The sequence below is a fragment of the Lissotriton helveticus genome, chromosome 1_1, assembly GCF_964261635.1.
Source record: "Lissotriton helveticus chromosome 1_1, aLisHel1.1, whole genome shotgun sequence".
Lineage (NCBI taxonomy): Eukaryota > Metazoa > Chordata > Amphibia > Caudata > Salamandridae > Lissotriton > Lissotriton helveticus.
The window spans coordinates 1,337,951,057-1,337,968,556 of NC_136057.1; positions in this window are offsets into that span (position 1 = coordinate 1,337,951,057).

Below are 17,500 nucleotides of genomic sequence, written 5' to 3' on the forward strand. Positions count from 1 at the left end.
CATCTTCCTTTCCAAGAATAGTCGCAACAAAAAATCTTGTTTTAATGCGTGTAATCTTGCAGGAGAAGTTGTAAAACTACAACACAATCCACAAAAAAGGTTTGAGAGGTCACAAAACCTCAAATCAACCACAAATTCATGTGATCCTTGGTCAGCCTGATTTGATTCTCCCAATCTTCATTATCACTAAGCACGGCAACCACGCCACGATGCTCGCTGAGAGTAATAGAGCCAAAAAGCTCTGCACACCCTGCGCAATTCGCAACCCATAAATCCTGTCGAAGCAATGGGTGTGTTGAATCCTGGGATGAGATTACAGCACATAATCTCTTTTAGCATACTCGAGTTTAAATACTGATGGGGATTCAAAGGAAGTTTTAGCCATCATTGATCTTTCCACAGAGTGAGTTACCTATTCACGAATGCCTTTTGAAATTGTTTCCTGTACAACATGCCATGCAGAAGTAACATTATGATGTATTGAGCAAAGGGTTACACAGGAATTAAATGGCCACATTTATTTATATACTCCGTTCTCATGTTGCAAATGTTTATTGAATGTTTAAAATTATGCAAACCTGACTCCAAGGAGCAGTGGGGCACTGAGCAGGGAATATTTTTAAATGTAGTAGGAGTATCTAAATGACATAGCGCAGTATTAGAACAGTGTGGTGTGTGAGAATTGATACCCAATGGGACAATAAGGTGGAAATGATATTTAACTAACATTATTTATGTCAGACTTATTTTTGTTTTCGATATTCTGACAGACAACTGGGGGAATTAAGTGTAACTGAGAAAGGACTAGCTTGCACCGCTAGTTAGTACATATATGCATTACGCATATATAGAGTTTAATGTAGAAGAATAAAAAGGTATTTGTCCAAAACTACGCAATATTTTTCCTGAAGTCTTGAAGCTGGGATTAGAACCGAAACGGCCATGTTAAAAAATCAGCAGCCTGGCCACCCTGTCACATGTTTTAGTTGCATCAAATGTCCCACTTGGTAATTGATCAAAATTGATACAGAATCCAGAATTGTTATAGTCTCTGCAGAAATGTAGTATGTTTGTCTCCAGTGCTGCAGATACGCTCATGTTTCTACTCAGAAGTGAGGAGAGGAAATGGTCACTCTTTTAAAAGTTCTGCAGCTGAGAAAACTGATTAGACGTAGTTGCAGAAAAGTGATTTGGAGGCAGGTAAGTCACCACAGCATGGATTCCTTTGGTGGTGAAACATCTTCAGATCTTTCTCAAAGACCAAAGACTGAGCCAGGAAAGAGGAGCTCTCCTGTTATGTCTCCATCAGTCTCCCAGCCAATCTGCCTCTAAAAAACACTTCAGCCAACAGGGTCAGCATATCCTCACACAGGTGCGTTCTGGACCAGTTAGATCTACCCTATGTGAAGAGACTAACCCATACAAGTAATATGGCCGTAGTTTGACGATGACTTCAAAAATGTATTTTTAAACAATGGGGTATGCTTGAGAACTCCAAATCATGCAGGTTGAAAAAGTCTTCTTTTTTGTTCTAACTTTAAAAACAAACATTAAAATGTGTCCGATTTTTGTACATCATAACAATAATGGCACTTGGCATACCGTTTTTACTCCATGGCCTTAACCCTTCTGGACGTTACCACACAGGTAAGTACCAAGCAGGTAGGTACCACACAGGACCCTTTTTAGTACTTTTTATCCTGCTGTACTTTACAGCACAGGTGTTATATAAAATGGGATAAATATTACATCATTAAAAAAAGAGAATTTAAAGGTTACGGGATGGGTAAGGGTTAAGGTGTTGGTATGGGTAATGGAGGGTAGAGGTAAAGGAAGGTAACCCATCCAACAACTAGTCGGAGGCTTTCCACTGGACATCACTGGTTTCCCTCCAGCCGCCGTATTACAATACCGGCGGGCAGAGGGAAACCCGAGGGGGGATTCAGCTGCGCTTCGACGGGCTCTGAAGAACTGATAATCCCCAAATTGCGGTGGTGCCTCCTCAGGCACCGCTGCCGGGATTATGGTGTCAGTTTCCCACAGCCTTTCCAAGTTGGCCTTTCTGAAATGGAAAGGTTGTTGGAAAGTGATATTGGGGGCCCCTAGCAGGGTCCCCGTCCCCGTGGCCTCCACTGTGAGGTCTGGAGGGCACCTGTGGTGCCCCCCTAAACTTCCCTGCACTGTGTGGCAGGCACCGTATGGTGCCTGCCACACAGTGCAGGGATGTTTTAAAAGTGTATATTTTCAATTAAGGCTGGTGCTGCAATCCACAGCACAAGCCTCAATAGAAAATATACACTTTGCAACATTGGTCCCATCCTAATTGTGGCAGCGGAACCGCCAACTCCTTGTTGGCCTGTCCGTTTCCACTACGATGTCGGTCGGACGCTCATCCTACTGACTTCGTAATTAGGCCATCATTTATTTGTGGTTAAAGTTGTTTAGTGACGTTTGGGTCATGTCTCATGAAATTGTCGTGTTTCATTATCATAATGTGTATTGCAGCATTTTCTTCTGTATCGTGCTTTATGGTTCTTAAGACTCGTGCTTAGAAGGTGACCTTGAAAACCATGTAGCATTCAGGAAACAAATTGCTGTTTTTTCTGTGCATTCTTTCTATTTCCGCATAACTCCTTGCCTTTTATGGCACCAATAACATGTCCTGTCCCTTAAACTAAAATACATATTTGCATCATGCTTTTGCCACTTTCGATGCTGGGATCCAAATATTACAATGAAATGAGCAGACAGCTTTAGGAGTTACTCATGCTTTTGTGGGACAACCCGGGCTATTTGGAGGAGATTCTTATCTATCACACTGAAAGACTGAACTGTGGACGAAAAATGTGTTATTTCTTGATGCCTGACTCCAATAATGTTTATGGTAGGGTATCCAAGGAGATCCAGATGGTCCACTACCATTACTGATTTTCAAGTTACCTACTTGTGCATACAATGGGCATGCTTGGTAATAATTACTTGCATGTGGTTACCATAGACAAGAAAACTAAGACCACAGCCACAGAATAATCGAGAGTCCACAGAACACAGAGATTCCCAAAGACAGAAGACACACAAGACAGACCAGACATACAGAAAGCAAGAGGATCACTCAAATAAATCCAACATAGAGACTCCTTCCTCAAACATGTCTAACAAGAGCTAATCGTACAGTTGGAAAGAATCTCCCCACATAGAAGTGATACATGGAAACTTGCTGAAGAAAACAGAGAGTGTGCAGGAGAGATACAACTGCACCATCAAAGGACAACTTTAAGCTGTCGGGGAAGCTGCAGGAAAAAGTAAAGCAGAAAACACCGCTAGCATTCCAACAATGGGGCATGCTACGCAAAAGCTACCACGGATCACCCATATACCAGCAATATGAAAGAAGGGGGTGGGGAGAAAAAATACCCTTGGGGACAAAGAGAAGGACAGCCTCTCCTGGGTTTGCCTCTGTTGCTGGGGTTCATACACCTAAGGATTTCAAGCAGAAACCTGAAGAGAACCAAGGGATAATTGACCTCATCACCAGAGAGGAGGTCACCAATAAAATATCATAGTATTTAAGATACAGAAACAGGTTGTATGATAAAATGTGAACAACAATTTTAATTGACCTGAATATTATGACAAAACTAATTGCGTTTCTACATTTATAATGTAAATAACAAAAATATTATTTCATGAGTATCATGGCACAGAATAGGTGCTCATAGAAGGTAAGAATATTGTTTTTAAAAAAATAAATATAGACTTTAAAGTATATCATTTAAAAAACGCAACATGCTTTCAAAATAGAATGGAAAAGAATGAGTTTTTATAATTTTTTTACTATATAAAGATATATATATATATATAAAGATATATATATATAGTAAAAAAACTCATTATTTTATACATTATATATATATATATATATATATATATATATACACACACACACATACATATAGCCTGCTATTATAACACAGTGCCACACACTTATATGAGCATCATATCCACTAATTAATGATCGCTTCCTATACATAATATTATAGTGATCATCATATTCGATCCTTCGAAATGCATCTGCCCTGATACATTTTTCTCAATAACCTTTTTCTCTACACTATAAGGCCCTGTATGGGCAATGTAAAAGATTGTATGGAGCCATTTGATTCATTTAATGCAATTTACACTATATTTCACTGCACTTTAGAATTGATAAATTCTAAAAATTGTTAATACATTGGCATCATTTCTTCATGTACCATATACCTATTCCATATCATTATGAAGTGCAAATCTGACAGAGAGCTCAAATAAAGTGCCTGTGCTTACAGTTGCTCCCGGTGAATGACTGCATGCCTCTTAAAGGTCCGCCTTTAAGGTGACTAAATGCCCCTACCTTAAAACAACGAAGTGCTTACCAATAACTACTTAACTTATACTATAGATCCTATAAATACAGTCCCTAGATTAATAGAAGAACCCTACGAGGAAGAAAGAGTTGTTGCAGAGGATCAAGCGTAATGCTGCTTCATGCTATTCAGTTGGAGCTAGATCAATATTCAACCTATGTGGATCCACGTTTCCTTTTCACTATTCAAACCATGTGGTGTATGTGTCCTGAACCCTATGATGTATTTTGATTCCAGTTTGCATAGAGTTCTCACCCTGTCTCCACCTCTCTCGGATATGGGCACATAATCGATGAGTAGAAACTTAGGAGATTACTATTGCTCTGGTGGAAGGAGGCAAAATGTCTTGCCACTGGGTAGTTGTTATCTTTATTGGTTATTGCCCAGGAATGCTCCAGCACCCTCTTTTTAGCTGATGTACCGTGCTACCCACATATAACAGGTTGCATGGACAGACCAGGCAGTAAATTACCAAATTGGTTTTGCAATTGAGCAATTTGGTAATGGGTTTTCTAGTTTTTCATCCTGGAACCAGGTAATCCCTTATTTTAAAACCTCTCCTATATGCTTTGCATCTCGTGCATGGAAAGAAGCCTGATACTCTCAGTTTCTCTACATTTTTACTCGAGAAGTTACTGTGGACGAAAAAGTCTTTCAGTGATGTGTTCTTTCTATAGGTCACACTCGGATGTGGGGGAACTAGGTGACTGATTACCAGATCTGATTGGAAAATATTCCATGTTTACCAAAAAACGTTCTTATTGCAATGGGATCTGCTGAGAAGACATGATTAATCTAGTCACAGGGTCATCCTCCTCCTTCCTAGATCTCTGTGTCAATCGCTGTCGCATGTCCTGTTAATTCACTTTATTCATAGCTGCCTTTAAAATCTTACCAGCTTATCCTCCCGTCCTAAATCTTAACTACGCCTCCTTCTCTGCATGTACATAACTCTCAGAGGTAGAGCAGTTGCGGTTAAGGCAGAGTAGCTTTCCATAAGGAATGCTATTGACTAGAGTGCGCCAATGCTGGCTGGTAACATGCAAGATTGAGTTGCCTGCGGTGGGTTTACGATACAACTTGGTCATCAAATGTTGCTTATCCACATAGCCCAAAAAACACATACATGCCACCTAGTACTAATAACATTCCTAGTAAATTGTAAATTACAACTGTTGCTGTTAAGGATGGTAACATATTCCTCAATTTCTGTTTGTAACCCCGCCTTACAATGAAAATATCATCAATATACTGGGCCCACAATGCCACCTTATTGGCCCTCCGATCATTTATCTTTGCCCAGACCACATGCTTCTCCCAGCAGCCAACGAAAAGATTCACGTAACTGGGGGCGAAGCACATGCCCATGGCAGTTCCTTGTTTTTGTAGATGCAACTGGTCTGAAAATAAAAAAATGCTATTATTAAGGCAGAACGATATAAGCTGTAACATCATTTCAATGTGTTCATGGAATTATAAAGGCCTCTCTCTCAAGAATGTTTTCACTGCTTCTAGACCCTGTCGATGATCAATGCAAGTATATAGGCTTGCAATGTCAAGAGTCACAAGTAAAAAGTTTTCTTCACATGTGATTTTGTTTATAATGCTCATAAAGTATGTAGTGTCCTTGATAAATGAACTCAGATGTTGCACAAATGGATAAAGAATTGAATTCACAAATATAGAGGTGTTTTCTAACAGACTTCCCTTTGAGGACAGTAGCAGATGTCCCAGTGTTTTCGGGTTATTGTTATGAATTTTTGGTATATGATAAAAAGTTGGAACGACCGGATAGTCGACTTTCAAAAACAAGTATTCCTCATGATAAAGTATTCCTCTGTCTCTCTAGGCAGTGATCAATTTATACAATGCTTGGATGCTTGCATTATATTCTCTTCTGGTGATCACTTGATAACTTTGCATGTCTGTTAGTTGTCGTAGGGTTTCTTGCTGATACTGTGATCTGCCCTGTACAATGACATTTCGCCCTTTGTCATAAGGCTTAATAACTATGGATTGATCCATCTTCAGAGACTGAATTGCTTGCCACTCTTCCTTCGACAAATTATGTTGTTTTCGCTCCTTCCTTTTACCTATGTCCTTCTTTCTCAATCTGTCCAAATCCTTAATAAACGACTCATGGAAGCTATCAATCATATCAAATGCCACCTTGAGGATAACGTTTTACCTGATTTTGAACTGGCTTTTTGTACTTTTCTGAGTTATTTCAGCTTGCTCCAAAAGTTGTAATCTACCCTCTACTGGATCATCATAAGATGTAAATGGAAGACCCTGTAATGCGTATAAAGTTTTTGAAACTTCCAAGTCATTCCCCATTAGAGTATCTGTTGATTCCTGTGTGCTGTCAGGACTAGCAGTTTTCTCCTTAGCCATGCCCTGCAACATCTTTCTTAATTTCAGTTTCCTAATGAACTGATAGATATCAATCATGGTTTGTGCATAGTCCCATCTATTTGTTGGACAAAAAGTGAGTCCTCTGTGCAGTACTTTAATTTCCATAGATGATAGTAGCCGGTCTGATAAATTCACTACTGTGAGATCTTCTGATGTCACTTTCGATATGTTCCTCTTTTGCTCATGGTTATCCTTTACTGTCCAAGTTGCTTTGCTCCTTTTGCGGCTTTTTCTGGTCTTTCTCCCTCTTGTTCTGGAGGTTTTATTCTCTGAGGGAACTTGCGCCATGATTCCTGAATAATTTGATATTACCTGGGAAAATGTTTGACGCTGTTGAAGTGCCTGCACCCTCAGCTTCTGACTGATCCATTTCTATTTCTGATTCAGATGCATCCCTTATCCCAATTGTTGTTGTTCTATTATTGGCCTCCTGTACTGTTTTTCTTGGTAGATAAAATTTCTTGCAAAAGGTAAAAACTCTTCCGGACTGATAAACCTGATAATCTAGCAAAGTTATTATGCTTGCGTTGTCTAATACTTTCCTCATATTTTACTAGACATGACTTTATCTGTTGCCATAAGGTTTCCACTGATCTTTTGCTGAATCTTGTGAGATCAGCTCCTCCAAATGTTTAATCTCCTCCAGGAATTTTGCTCTATCATTTATGACATATTATATTAGTATCTCTACCATCCCTTTAAGCCGAAGATGCTGTATATTAAGCCCATTCCTGTAATAGATTGGGATCAGGATTTTCATAAGATGGCACTGTATAAATACTAAGGCCCCTAGGGATTATATTGACTTCCAAATATCTTTGTAATGAGGTGGCTTCCCACCATTTTCTCACTTCCTTTTTGTAGGTCTTTTCTAAGAGCTGAAACAGACCCCTCAAGTTGCCTAGGGTGCTAGTTCCACCTTGAACATTTCTCTCCCCTCTGTCGTCATTAGCCCCCACTGTAAAAATAGCTGCTGCTGCTTGTAATCTCTCTGCTTCGCTGTAGATGATAGTCTCCAAAATCATGGTAAGTTTATATGCAGACTAATAAATAGATTTTTCAGTTCCCTATTTATTTATTTACAACTTGTTTGGACACTTTAACGTCACTGCTGAGAAAATTGTCAAAAAGCCATACGCTGCAAACACTCTGACACTTACTGGGGAGGTTCCTCAGCTGGTATGGGGTCCTCCGACTTGCTCCCCTCTAGTTCCCTGTGTCCCAGTGGCTTATTCGTGCCCCCTGCTGGATCCTGTAGCCGGTGCAGCCCCTCTTCAAATCCCCTCTCAGCGTTGCCCAGGCTCTGTTGGGTCCCGGCAGAGCTAGCAATTTTTCTTGACAATACGTTTCCTCTGTTCGCCGACAATACCGCTCACTGTTTTGATGGGTGCTGCTACCATGCGGAGGCGATTCCGCGTAAATATGTAAACCAATCCTTGACAAACAACGAATGTAGCGCACTCCGGATTCCATGAAAATATTTTTTATTCCAACATAGCTAACAAACGCATATCGGCCATCACAGCCTTTATCAATGTCAGCATTGCTTCTGGCTGGTTTGTTATTTATTAAAACACCACCACCTATTGTTGATGGATCGATAATGATGATCACTATTATCAATATTAAGTATAGCAAACGATCATTAATTAATGGATATGATGCACATATAAATGTGTGGCACTGTGTTATATTAGCAGGCTATATGTATATATATATATATATATATATATATATATATATATATATATATATATATATATATATATATATATATATATATATATATATATATTCAGAAGCAAAATTGCCCTTTGCATTCACCAAAGCACTTCGACAGTGCACCGACCATCCAGCCTTCATTTTGAAGCATTCCTTCCTGCTTTACCTATTATCAGTTTGCCTGACGCGTTTCGGGGTCAGAGACCCCGTCTTCAGAGGCTGCAAAGAATAACGCACAGAAATTGAATAAAAACCGGCTGTTTTTATTCAACAGGCCCCCCAGTGGGCGTGTGCTGAGTGCATCGTCATTGGCATTATCTGGGACTTGTAGTCCGTGAAGCGAGAATCATTATTACTTTAAGTAAATCCATGTGTTCATTCTTTTAAGATTGTGCTTGTCATTAGGGTACCTTGAGTAGGTCCTATCACATTCTGGAATGCTGTCTTTCTTATGGTGCACTGTGCCCTGGAATCGATGTGTTGTAACAGATTCGGGCTTCGAACTGCTGGATAGCACTTTCCTTCCACCAGACGATGGTGCCTTTGGTCACGGACGGGCCGCCGTGCAAGATATTCAGAAGCAAAATTGCCCTATGCATTCACCAAAGCACTTCGACAGTGCACCGACCATCCAGCCTTCATTTTGAAGCATTCCTTCCTGCTTTACCTATTATCAGTTTGCCTGACGCGTTTCGGGGTCAGAGACCCCGTCTTCAGAGGCTGCAAAGAATAACGCACAGAAATCGCTTCACTTGTGTTTCCGGCTGTTTTTAATCAACAGCCCCCCCAGTGGGCGTGTGCTGAGTGCATCGTCACTGGCATTATCTGGGACTTGTAGTCCGTGAAGCGAGAATCATTATTACTTTAAGTAAGTCCATGTGTTCATTCTTTTAAGATTGTGCTTGTCATTAGGGTACCTTGAGTAGGTCGTATCACATTCTGGAATGATGTCTTTCTTATGGTGCACTGTGCCCTGGAATCGATGTGTTGTAACAGATTCGGGCCTCGAACTGCTGGATAGCACTTTCCTTCCACCAGACGATGGTGCCTTTGGTCACGGACGGGCCGCCGTGCAAGATATTCAGAAGCAAAATTGCCCTATGCATTCACCAAAGCACTTCGACAGTGCACCGACCATCCAGCCTTCATTTTGAAGCATTCCTTCCTGCTTTACCTATTATCAGTTTGCCTGACGCGTTTCGGGGTCAGAGACCCCGTCTTCAGAGGCTGCAAAGAATAATGCACAGAAATCGCTTCACTTGTGTTTCTGGCTGTTTTTAATCAACAGGCCCCCCAGTGGGCGTGTGCTGAGTGCATCGTCACTGGCATTATCTGGGACTTGTAGTCCGTGAAGCGAGAATCATTATTACTTTAAGTAAGTCCATGTGTTCATTCTTTTAAGATTTTGCTTGTCATTAGGGTACCTTGAGTAGGTCGTATCACATTCTGGAATGCTGTCTTTCTTATGGTGCACTGTGCCCTGGAATCGATGTGTTGTAACAGATTCGGGCCTCAAACTGCTGTATAGCACTTTCCTTCCACCAGACGATGGTGCCTTTGGTCACGGACAGGCAGCCGTGCAAGATATTCAGAAGCAAAATTGCCCTATGCATTCACCAAAGCACTTCGACAGTGCACCGACCATCCAGCCTTCATTTTGAAGCATTCCTTCCTGCTTTACCTATTATCAGTTTGCCTGACGCGTTTCGGGGTCAGAGACCCCATCTTCAGAGGCTGCAAAGAATAATGCACAGAAATCGCTTCACTTGTGTTTCCGGCTGTTTTTAATCAACAGGCCCCCCAGTGGGCGTGTGCTGAGTGCATCGTCACTGGCATTATCTGGGACTTGTAGTCCGTGAAGCGAGAATCATTATTACTTTAAGTAAGTCCATGTGTTCATTCTTTTAAGATTTTGCTTGTCATTAGGGTACCTTGAGTAGGTCGTATCACATTCTGGAATGCTGTCTTTCTTATGGTGCACTGTGCCCTGGAATCGATGTGTTGTAACAGATTCGGACCTCGAACTGCTGGATAGCACTTTCCTTCCACCAGACGATGGTGCCTTTGGTCACGGACGGGCCGCCGTGCAAGATATTCAGAAGCAAAATTGCCCTATGCATTCACCAAAGCACTTCGACAGTGCACCGACCATCCAGCCTTCATTTTGAAGCATTCCTTCCTGCTTTACCTATTATCAGTTTGCCTGACGCGTTTCGGGGTCAGAGACCCCGTCTTCAGAGGCTGCAAAGAATAACGCACAGAAATCGCTTCACTTGTGTTTCCGGCTGTTTTTAATCAACAGGCCCCCCCAGTGGGCGTGTGCTGAGTGCATCGTCACTGGCATTATCTGGGACTTGTAGTCCGTGAAGCGAGAATCATTATTACTTTAAGTAAGTCCATGTGTTCATTCTTTTAAGATTGTGCTTGTCATTAGGGTACCTTGAGTAGGTCGTATCATATTCTGGAATGATGTCTTTCTTATGGTGCACTGTGCCCTGGAATCGATGTGTTGTAACAGATTCGGGCCTCGAACTGCTGGATAGCACTTTCCTTCCACCAGACGATGGTGCCTTTGGTCACGGACGGGCCGCCGTGCAAGATATTCAGAAGCAAAATTGCCCTATGCATTCACCAAAGCACTTCGACAGTGCACCGACCATCCAGCCTTCATTTTGAAGCATTCCTTCCTGCTTTACCTATTATCAGTTTGCCTGACGCGTTTCGGGGTCAGAGACCCCGTCTTCAGAGGCTGCAAAGAATAATGCACAGAAATCGCTTCACTTGTGTTTCCGGCTGTTTTTAATCAACAGGCCCCCCAGTGGGCGTGTGCTGAGTGCATCGTCACTGGCATTATCTGGGACTTGTAGTCCGTGAAGCGAGAATCATTATTACTTTAAGTAAGTCCATGTGTTCATTCTTTTAAGATTTTGCTTGTCATTAGGGTACCTTGAGTAGGTCGTATCACATTCTGGAATGCTGTCTTTCTTATGGTGCACTGTGCCCTGGAATCGATGTGTTGTAACAGATTCGGGCCTCGAACTGCTGGATAGCACTTTCCTTCCACCAGACGATGGTGCCTTTGGTCACGGACGGGCCGCCGTGCAAGATATTCAGAAGCAAAATTGCCCTATGCATTCACCAAAGCACTTCGACAGTGCACCGACCATCCAGCCTTCATTTTGAAGCATTCCTTCCTGCTTTACCTATTATCAGTTTGCCTGACGCGTTTCGGGGTCAGAGACCCCGTCTTCAGAGGCTGCAAAGAATAATGCACAGAAATCGCTTCACTTGTGTTTCTGGCTGTTTTTAATCAACAGGCCCCCCAGTGGGCGTGTGCTGAGTGCATCGTCACTGGCATTATCTGGGACTTGTAGTCCGTGAAGCGAGAATCATTATTACTTTAAGTAAGTCCATGTGTTCATTCTTTTAAGATTTTGCTTGTCATTAGGGTACCTTGAGTAGGTCGTATCACATTCTGGAATGCTGTCTTTCTTATGGTGCACTGTGCCCTGGAATCGATGTGTTGTAACAGATTCGGGCCTCAAACTGCTGTATAGCACTTTCCTTCCACCAGACGATGGTGCCTTTGGTCACGGACAGGCAGCCGTGCAAGATATTCAGAAGCAAAATTGCCCTATGCATTCACCAAAGCACTTCGACAGTGCACCGACCATCCAGCCTTCATTTTGAAGCATTCCTTCCTGCTTTACCTATTATCAGTTTGCCTGACGCGTTTCGGGGTCAGAGACCCCATCTTCAGAGGCTGCAAAGAATAATGCACAGAAATCGCTTCACTTGTGTTTCCGGCTGTTTTTAATCAACAGGCCCCCCAGTGGGCGTGTGCTGAGTGCATCGTCACTGGCATTATCTGGGACTTGTAGTCCGTGAAGCGAGAATCATTATTACTTTAAGTAAGTCCATGTGTTCATTCTTTTAAGATTTTGCTTGTCATTAGGGTACCTTGAGTAGGTCGTATCACATTCTGGAATGCTGTCTTTCTTATGGTGCACTGTGCCCTGGAATCGATGTGTTGTAACAGATTCGGACCTCGAACTGCTGGATAGCACTTTCCTTCCACCAGACGATGGTGCCTTTGGTCACGGACGGGCCGCCGTGCAAGATATTCAGAAGCAAAATTGCCCTATGCATTCACCAAAGCACTTCGACAGTGCACCGACCATCCAGCCTTCATTTTGAAGCATTCCTTCCTGCTTTACCTATTATCAGTTTGCCTGACGCGTTTCGGGGTCAGAGACCCCGTCTTCAGAGGCTGCAAAGAATAACGCACAGAAATCGCTTCACTTGTGTTTCCGGCTGTTTTTAATCAACAGGCCCCCCCAGTGGGCGTGTGCTGAGTGCATCGTCACTGGCATTATCTGGGACTTGTAGTCCGTGAAGCGAGAATCATTATTACTTTAAGTAAGTCCATGTGTTCATTCTTTTAAGATTGTGCTTGTCATTAGGGTACCTTGAGTAGGTCGTATCATATTCTGGAATGATGTCTTTCTTATGGTGCACTGTGCCCTGGAATCGATGTGTTGTAACAGATTCGGGCCTCGAACTGCTGGATAGCACTTTCCTTCCACCAGACGATGGTGCCTTTGGTCACGGACGGGCCGCCGTGCAAGATATTCAGAAGCAAAATTGCCCTATGCATTCACCAAAGCACTTCGACAGTGCACCGACCATCCAGCCTTCATTTTGAAGCATTCCTTCCTGCTTTACCTATTATCAGTTTGCCTGACGCGTTTCGGGGTCAGAGACCCCGTCTTCAGAGGCTGCAAAGAATAATGCACAGAAATCGCTTCACTTGTGTTTCCGGCTGTTTTTAATCAACAGGCCCCCCAGTGGGCGTGTGCTGAGTGCATCGTCACTGGCATTATCTGGGACTTGTAGTCCGTGAAGCGAGAATCATTATTACTTTAAGTAAGTCCATGTGTTCATTCTTTTAAGATTTTGCTTGTCATTAGGGTACCTTGAGTAGGTCGTATCACATTCTGGAATGCTGTCTTTCTTATGGTGCACTGTGCCCTGGAATCGATGTGTTGTAACAGATTCGGGCCTCGAACTGCTGGATAGCACTTTCCTTCCACCAGACGATGGTGCCTTTGGTCACGGACGGGCCGCCGTGCAAGATATTCAGAAGCAAAATTGCCCTATGCATTCACCAAAGCACTTCGACAGTGCACCGACCATCCAGCCTTCATTTTGAAGCATTCCTTCCTGCTTTACCTATTATCAGTTTGCCTGACGCGTTTCGGGGTCAGAGACCCCGTCTTCAGAGGCTGCAAAGAATAACGCACAGAAATCGCTTCACTTGTGTTTCCGGCTGTTTTTAATCAACAGGCCCCCCAGTGGGCGTGTACTGAGTGCATCGTCACTGGCATTATCTGGGACTTGTAGTCCGTGAAGCGAGAATCATTATTACTTTAAGTAAGTCCATGTGTTCATTCTTTTAACCCCTTCGATGCTGATGACGGAGCGGTTCCGTCATCAGCATCGGTTGGGCTGTGCTGATGATGGAACCGCTCCGTCATCAGTACAGCCCTGGGGGGGAGCGCTGGCGCTCCCCCCCCCCCCCCCCCCCCTGCACAGCGATCTTTTTTTTTTTTTTTTGCAGGGAAGCCATTTCTTTCCAGCGCGTCCAGCAAAGAGGTTCGTGTTTGGTGCTTCGGTGGGGCGGGGGGGGCGGTTTTCGGTGCCTTGAGGCATCGGGGGGGAGGAAACTGTGTTTCCTCTCCCCTGATGTCCCAATGCACGGCATTCCTGGTGCACGATCGCGCACAGCGTCGCGATCGTGCACCAGGAATGCCCCACTAGACACCAGGGATTGTTTTTGGGCATATTTATTTGTCGAGGAAGCGACCCCTTGGGCAAAGGTCGCTTCCTTTTCGGGCCAAATAATGTTTCAGACTTTTCTGCCCCCCCTGGGGCAGATCGGCCGTTTTGTTTGGCCGATCGGCACCCAGGGGGGGCAGAAAAGCCCACTAGACACCAGGGATTGTTTTTTATTTATAAAGGAAGCGACCCCTTGGGCAAGGGTCGCTTCCTTAGGGGGATATATTATTTTTCAGACTTTTCTGCCCCCCCTGGGGCAGATCGGCAGTTTTTTTGGCCGATCTGCACCCAGGGGGAGCAGAAAAGCCCACTAGTCACCAGGGATTTGTTTTTTATTTGAAAAGGAAGCGACCCCTTGGGGAAGGGTCGCCTCCTAGGGGCCCTAATTTTTTTTAGACTTTTCTGCCCCCCTGGGGGCAGATCGGCCGTTTTTTTGGGCCGCATCTGGACCCAGGGGGGGCAGAAAAGCCCACTGGACACCAGGGATTGATTTATATTTATAAAGGAAGCAACCCCTTGGGCAAGGGTCGCTTCCTTAGGGGGATGTAATATTTTTCAGACTTTTCTGCCCCCCCTGGGGCTGATCTGCACCCAGGGGGGGCAGAAAAGCCCACTAGTCACCAGGGATTTGTTTGGATTTGGAAAGGAAGCGACCCCTTGGGGAAGGGTCGCTTCCTAGTGGCCCTAATTTTTTTATAGACTTTTCTGGGGGCAGATTGGCTGTTTTTTTTACCGTTTCTGGACCCAGGGGGGGGGAATAGAAAAGCCCACTAGACTCCAGGGTTATTTTTTTTATAGGGAGCGACCCCTTGGCCAAGGGTTGCTTCCTTGGGCCCATTTGTTTTCAGTATGTTCTGCCGTGTCTTTATTTGGCCTCTCTGCCCTCCGTAGGGTTGCTTCCAGGGGGCCCATGTTTATAATGATTTATAATCTTACCCCCTTGGGGACAGACACCCCATTTGTGACATACCCTGTGACATAGCCTGTTGTAATGTGTGTTGTTTGTGTTTCTTCTAATGTGTATTGTTTTTTTTCTCTTTAGATTGTTGCAGTGTGCGGTTCTGTTACTGGTGGTTCTGTTGTTCTGCTGTTTCTGTAGTTGCATGTGTTTGGTAAGAGACCTTTTTTTTGTTCAATTGTAATGTGTTTGTTTATTTTGCAAAGTGTGTAGTAATACGAGTATGTTTTGTTTCTGTTTGTTGTGATTGTAAAACATGTTTTGCATTTGTTTTTGATGTGTCCTTCTGTAGATGTAAGTTTTTTTTTCTTCTTTCTAGTGGGATATCGTTGCCTATTTGCTGTGTCTTTGCAGAGTAGGTGCTGGTGAGTGTAGTTGTGTCTTGTAAGTGAATTGTATATTTTTTCTAAATATAGTTTTTGGTGAAAAAGTCTTCCATTTTTTATCTTACTTTGCGCAGTGTTGGGGTTGTTGAGTTGTTTATGCAGACTCCTTTATTTGTAAGGATAATGGCTGGCCGCCGGATTACTGCTCAGCAAGTTGTTGGAATGCTTTTTGATTCTTCCTCTGACCATGGTCCAGAGTCTGACTCTGATTCTGAGCCAGAGGTGGGAGGTGAAGATTCAGGTAGTGAGTTTTCTCTACACATGGCTTCATCTGATGATGAAGACACTTTGAGTGCTGATGAAGCTACTTTTGGTGTGGATGATGTGCCTGTGGTTGGGGAGGACATTGCTGTGTTTACGGTTTGGGAGGACATTGTTGTGCCTGTGGTTGCGGAGGACATTGATGTGCCAATAGTGCGGCAAGAGACATCTGGGCTGCAGCCTGGGGCTGCTAGACTTCCAGTTGGTGTAGTGAGACAAGAGGCAGCTGGGCGGCGGCCTGCGGCTGCAAGACTTGACGATGAAAGTTCTGACCTCTGGGTTGCACCAGGCATGGTGCAGCCGGCATTGCCTGAATTTACTGGTGTTCCAGGGTGTAGGGTGAACACTGCAAACTTTTTGCCTATTGATTTTTTCAAGTTGTTTATGGATGATGTGTTTTTGGCAGAGATTGTAGAGCAGACTAATTTGTATGCTGACATTTTTTTGAGGGTGAACAGTGCCAGCCTTAAGCCCCACGCTAGAGCTACCCGGTGGACTCCCACAAATTTGGAGGAGATGAAAAAGTTTTTGAGTTTAACTCTTTTGATGGGCTTGCTTAGGAAACCATCAATGGCGTCATATTGGTCTACTAGTCCCTTGATGGCAACAGCTATATTTCCGGCAGTCATGAGTTGTGATAGGTATTTGCTTCTGCTGCGGATGATGCATTTTGTTGACAATAGTCTTGCTTTGCCACGAGATCACCCTGATTGTGACCGTCTTTTCAAGATTCGGTCTGTCATTGATCATTTGGTTGATCGATTTTCTGAGATCTTTTATCCTGAGAAAGAAATTGCAGTGGATGAGTCTTTGCTGTTGTTCAAGGGCCGCTTGGTATTTCGGCAATACATTCCTAGTAAGAGGGCACGCTATGGAATCAAACTGTATATGCTGTGTGACAGTGAGACTGGATATGTCTCTAATTTCAGGGTGTACACTGGTAAGGAATCCAGGATTAACCCCCTTGGTTGTCCGTCGACTTTTGGAGTGACTGAGAAAATTGTGTGGGAACTTGGTCGTGGATTGTTTAACAAAGGCCATCATTTGTATGTCGATAACTTCTACACTGGTGTGCGGTTGTTCAGGGAATTGGCCAAAGTGGACACTGTTGCTTGTGGCACAATCCGCTCAAACCGTAAAGGTTTCCCAAAAGAACTTGTTTGTCGAAAGCTTGCTCGGGGACAGTGCAGTGCACTGGTTGTGAGGAGCTTCTAGCTGTGAAGTTTACAGACAGGAGAGATGTCTACATGTTGACTACAATACATGATGAAAGCACTGAACCGCGGACTGTTTGGGGTCAGGTTGCAGAAGTGCGCAAACCTGTGTGCATACTGGACTACAATAAGTACATGGGTGGTGTTGACAGAGTTGATCAGAGGTTGGAACCGTATGCTGCTCTTCGTAAGGCTTACATTTGGTACAAGAAGTTGGCTATCCATCTTTTCCACTTGGCAACCTTTAATGCTTTTATTGTGTTCCAGAAATCTTGTCCCCAGTCAAAGTTGTCTTTTGTAAAG